This window comes from Periplaneta americana, chromosome 2, assembly GCF_040183065.1.
Source record: "Periplaneta americana isolate PAMFEO1 chromosome 2, P.americana_PAMFEO1_priV1, whole genome shotgun sequence".
Classification (NCBI taxonomy): Eukaryota; Metazoa; Arthropoda; class Insecta; order Blattodea; family Blattidae; genus Periplaneta; species Periplaneta americana.
In genome coordinates, this window is record NC_091118.1 from 216,701,732 (window position 1) to 216,707,731 (window position 6,000).

The 6,000-nt window shown below is 38.9% G+C and overlaps 1 protein-coding gene across 4 annotated transcripts in view; it reads right to left on the minus strand.

The window, feature by feature from the left end:
• The window catches only part of LOC138695124 (uncharacterized), a 293,372-nt gene extending 289,451 nt beyond the window's left edge, over nt 1-3,921 (minus strand). For all 4 annotated transcript variants that reach the window (XM_069819546.1, XM_069819544.1, XM_069819543.1 and 1 more), the window contains exon 1: nt 2,075-3,921. The gene's annotated coding sequence lies outside the window, so the exon portion shown is untranslated. The remainder of the gene's footprint in view (nt 1-2,074) is intronic.
• Between the last annotated feature and the right edge of the window lie 2,079 nt (nt 3,922-6,000).

Below are 6,000 nucleotides of genomic sequence, written 5' to 3' on the forward strand. Positions count from 1 at the left end.
AAGATCTAAAAATATCAATATTCATGCACGTACAGAAGAATTATAGAAACACATACTTAGTGGTCAGTAATAATAATAATAATAATAATAATAATAATAATAATAATAATAATAATAATAATAATATTAAAAATAATAATACATTATTCAGCGTGGCAATTAATGTTTCTATATACATTCTCCTAATTGAACCATTGAGCAAAGTAAACATAATAGCCTATTACATTTTGTCTGAAAGAACAAGAAAAACGTTCTTCATTCTTTACGATACCACCTCTTATTGCTTGTAGAGACACAGTTTGTAGAGTGACATGACACCGCCACTGCTTGCCTTCAGTACGTGAATGAAACACACAGCAATGTACAGTAAGCTCCTCGTACCCGTTTGAATGTCTATGATTACACGATGTAATCACGACACCCACTTTGGTCACCGCTGTACTAGAGGATGAGAGGAGAGGATGCGTAACTATTTTGTATACGAACATATCTGTACCTGCGCTGTGATGTACTTTGTATCAGACAACTCATTCCAGTTTATAGGTAGCTGAATTACAAAGCCTAATTATTATTATGGGGTGTATACAGCAGTAGCGGCTCGTGCCTGAAAAACTAGGTGAAGCACAAAATTGTTGCAAGGTTTTCAAAGCTCATGTAGGCTAGTTGCATTGATAATCGGAAGTCTATGTAACTAAAGTAATTCTCTCCCATAAATTCCCATGCCCTTCAATCGTGAAAGTGATTTAATTGTATTTATTTCTGCCAGTTATCAATGCAATTACCGGTACATGTCAATTAAGATATGAAGAGTCCACTGCAAGAATGATGGATGTCATTTGGAATATATTTTTCAGGAGAAGCAATTGAAAGTTTGAAATGCTTAGCGATCAAAGCTTAACTGTGATTTTCCGATCATTACTGGACAATGACTATCAGTGTTAATGCCATATAACTCTCTATGTACAGTCTATATGTCTTAAGCTATACATTAACAGTCTTGGTTCATTTCCGACAAGAAAGTGACATCCATCATTCTTGCAGTGGACTCTTCATATGCTTATTGCTTACCTATCTTTGCACTAAGTTGATTCTCCATAGCTTCAGGGCTGCGAACCTGCCAATAACGTTCTCATGGAGGGGCTGTGATTCCATCATCTTGTCCAACATATCTTTTTGGAGCGAAATATTCCCTAACGCTGACAGTCTCTACTGTGACATTGAGTTTCTTTGTTTTGTTTTTATTCGTTTTAAACACGAGAAGCTCCTCTCGACCGGTACGCTAGTAAGACGGTGGTATTAAAATGAGGGAATATAACTTACACACTTCTCCAAATACATCTTTGTGTCACGAAGAAGTCTATTTTGTCCAATATTCTTTTGAGAAGGTTAACTCCATATGTAGATGAAATTATCGGGGATCATCAGTGTGGTTTTAGGTGTAACAGATCGACTATTGACCAGATATGTTGTATTCGACAGATAATGGAGAAAAAATGGGAGTATAAGGATACAGTGCATCAGTTATTCATAGATTTCAAAAAGGCATATGACTCGGTTTTTACCGAATTTTAATGAAATTCATACTGCTGAAGGAATGTAATAAATCAACATTCTGTGCAAAATTTCAGTTCAATCGAACAAATAGTTTCTGAGTTATCAACATTTTAATTATGATATGATATGCAAATTCAAAATGCTCTACGTCAATCACATTTTCAGTATAGGCCGTAAATTTTTTTTCCCTACTTTATTATACACTTATTAATAATTCCAAGTTGTCATTTCAACTTTCAATCACTTTATGTTGAAATAAAAAAAATATTAATTGTGTGCTGCCTATTCCGCTGAAAATTTTGCATATTTTGACTTTTAACAACCATTAACAGGAATATTTTAAATTCTACATAAAGAGTGAAAACTACAGTTTTTTTAAGCAGCTTTCGAAGTGTGTGTCTTCCAAATTTGAAAACAATCAGATGAAAATTATGTGTCACAGAGCATTTTGAAGGTATAAAAATGTAGTTTTAAGATAGAGGCAATTTTTTAAAATAAGACATGCATATAATGTACTTACATAACTAGAACAGCCCAGCACCATATGTTTGGCCTTCCTTTTTCTTTTCTTTCTTTTCTGCTGCACCTTTGTTCAATTTTCTAGTTCATTGTGCACTTTTTTGTTTCTCTGCCCTTTTCCATTCACTCGTATGAGTACGCTTTCTGTCCCACCTAGCCAGAATATTCTTTGCTACCTCTGTCAATTTCCCCTCCCCAATTGTTATTTTTACAAGTTGACTTTGCAGGCACCCCATATTAAATTCAGCAACTGCACTTGCCACTGCAATATTAATTTTGATTTTTGAGACAAATGTGTCTTTAGGACATTTTCTCCATATAAGAGAATGGACACTCATTCGCATTCTGGGTAGCGCCACGTGTACATTTGCTGAAGACTTCAGGACTGGACAGACGTTCGTAAAGGGGTAACAGTGTTATTAGGGTTGCTTCTGATAACTGGAGTTCATGTTCTGGTGACTATGAGGCTCCTCTCCCTTTGCCTTACTCCGGTTATAAAACACCAAAAGTCCAGTCCAGTTGGACTTCTGTCGTGATGAGGCTTTTCATCTGTCGACACTGAATGTGCCAAGGTTGCAACAATCCCCCTCCCTATTGCTCTGACATCAGGCATCCCATTTACAATTGCATTTTCATTTAATTTTCCAACACCCCGCCCGCCAAGCTTAACACCTTGAGATTTATTTTCTTTTACTAAATTTCTCAAACCAGTGCCCATTCTCTTTGCAACATGATTGATGCATTCCTCTTTACTTATTGCAACATCTGCTCCATACACAGCCAGTTTTGACAAATGCTGGTATGTCTTCGCATCCCCATCAGAGAGTATTGTAGTGTATCACATGCTACATTCATTTTCAGTCCTCAACCATAGCCTCTCTGCTGCAACCATCTCCATAGTATTGGAGCTACCTGCGTAATTTTTGTGCACTCCCCAGATTTTTCATGACCATCTAACCAAAATCTGTATTCTGGAGAATTTTGACCTAGATCAGCAGCAGTGAAAGAACATGCATGGCAAAATTTTGGAAGTCAATACATCTATTACTAACCCTACACCATACAGTGAAATATGGCCACGTTTATACCAGTTACCATCATATGACACTGCTATGTCCATTACATTGCTGGATTTCAGTGTAGGGTCACATACTTCGTGAGCTTGTCATACTGCTCTGAGAGACCGGGAGAGGATTTTTTGGTTATAGCAATCTGTTTCTTTAGCAATTTTGTGAAGATGACTTTGATATGTACCTACTGAAGGTCTCACCACAGTTTGTACCACAGGCAATATATTTTACCACTAGTTTGGTTGCAAACCCATTGTTCTCCCTCATTTGCAATTATAAAGCGGTATTGTCACATTCATGACACTTCAGATTTTTTAACTGTTCACCCCACACATTTTTATGAACTAACAAATAATCTGAAGAAAATGCTTGTCCAATCTCACCTGCAGAAGTGGTTTCAAACATCTTTAGCTTCTTGGCGCTTGTTGATACAGAGGTGGATGACATTTCCTAAGGCTCATGGATAGCAGATGGACCTGCCTGACAATTAGGGAGGTTAGATACACCTGGCTGCTCTTGATAGAGGTTAGGCCTAATTTCTGCAGCACATTGTTTTGCAAATTTGCATTTTACAGCATGCTGCGCTTTTCGTGTCCTTTTAGAGGGGCGTTTCTTGTGTGCACGACTTCTAGATAATCTTCCCATGCTGTAATCTCAACACTATAATTACTAGAATGACCTACATTAATTTAGGCCTAGACCCTACTAACTTTGTATGTATTACTAATACATATATATGTGAATCTTATAAATCATTTTATATATAACTACAAAATAATATATATATATACACACTATAAATACCAATAAAACCACAGTCACTGAGTAAAATATTATAAAACACGTTGAAATTATCTCACGTGCATGCTCCCACAAATAGTAAACAAACTAAAACGGTAAAACCGCCAACCCGATATCAAGTATCAACAAAAGAACATCTGCTTCCTCCCAGCTGCAAGTAGTGCTGCCAGTACACCACTAGATGGGAGAAGTATATAGTTCTTTGTAGCTAGAATACAATATACTGAGTAAATGAAACTCAAGAACAGTTTTTATTTCTCGTCAGAAAGCTACAAAACAATTCACAACAAAACCGTTGCTAAGGAGAGCAGAATTTCCATAGCCCACTCCGTTAGTATCATGAACCTAGACGTAGGCCAGTTGTGACTGCAGAACTCAGAGCCCTACATGTACTCCCCTCCCAGTGACGCTGAGTCACGAAACTTTTCTTGCACCAGGATAAGTTCTGAATGGTGGGGGATTTGAAGAACTTGGTCGCTGATGATCGGAGGTCTTGTTCCCATCATCTTCAGAGAAGACTTCATAGAAAGCTGGCTTAAGTCTTTCTGTGGAAATGGTTTTAGGGCTCCCGTGAATATCGACTTCGAACACGTAGTCAGATATCCTACGAAGAATTCTATACGGTCCTTCATACGGTGGTACAAGGGATCCTGTAGTTGCCACACGAACAAAGACATGCGTACACGTATATAGTGTCTTATGCTGAAAAGCTCTTCTATTGCAGTGGTGAGCAGCGGGGGTCGATCTGACAGTGCGCATTAACTGTCTGTGTTTTTCAGCGAAGGCTCGCTGCGACAGTTCGGTTTTGTCGTCGACGAAAAACTCTCCCGGAAGTCTTAGCGTCGTTCCGTAAACCATTTCTGCGGGCGAAGCGTCACAATCTTCTTTGATGCTGGGGCGCAATCCAAGTAGGACAGCCGGTAAGATATCGATCCAACATTTAGATCCCGTGTGACACATGATAGCGGCTTTCAATGATCTATGCCAACGCTCTATCATGCCGTTTGAGGCGGGATGAAAGGCTGTCGTGCGTATTTTTGTAGAACCAATGAGATTACAAAACGCTCGAAAAATAGCAGATTCAAATTGCGAGCCTCTGTCTGTTGTAATAGTGGCAGGTGCGCCGAATCTCGCAATCCAAGTCCTGAAGAATGCATCTACAATAGTCTCTGCAGAAACTTCAGATATCGGGACCGCTTCAGGCCACCTTGTGAATCTATCAATCATTGTCAGGCAATACTGAAAACCTTTGACAACTGGAAGCGGACCAATGATATCTATATGTACGTGAGCGAACCGCGCGCTTGGCATAGGAATGTGTACGGGCACATTTTTGTGGTGACGACTTATTTTACTTCTCTGACACTGAAGATACATACGAGCCCACAGCATAATTTCTTTATTCATTCTAGGCCAAACAAACTTGCGCTGTATAAGTTTCTTAGTTGCTTTACCGCTAGGGTGAGACAGGTTGTGAATGTTATCGAAAACTTTCTTGCGAAGACAAGATGGGATGTAAGGTCGAATGACCTGCATCGAAACATCATAATAAATTTCTTCCTTTGATTCAGTCAGCGGAATTTTTGTTAATTTTAAGCTGGTCGAATTAGATTGAAGAATATGTTGAAGTTCTTCATCAGCAGCCTGTGCAACCATGAGTTCATCTGCGGATATTAGCGTCGGCATGTCTATGGCACCTATACGTGACAAACAGTCTGCTACAGTGTTGTCTGCACCCTTAACGTGGACGATTTGCGTCGTAAATTGACTAATGAAATCCAAGTGACGGAGCTGCCTCGGCGAAGCTTTGTCCGCACTTTGATTAAAAGCGTGAATCAATGGTTTGTGATCAGTTACGATAATCAGTCTTCGTCCTTCAACCATATAACGAAAATACTTAAGGCTTTTGTAAATTGCTAACAGTTCACGATCATATGTGCTGTATTTAATTTCCGCATTGGTATGTTTCTTAGAGAAAAAACCCAAAGGTTCCCAACGACCGAAATTGTACTGCTCGAGCACAGCCCCAGAAGAAATATCAGAAGCATCCGTGCGA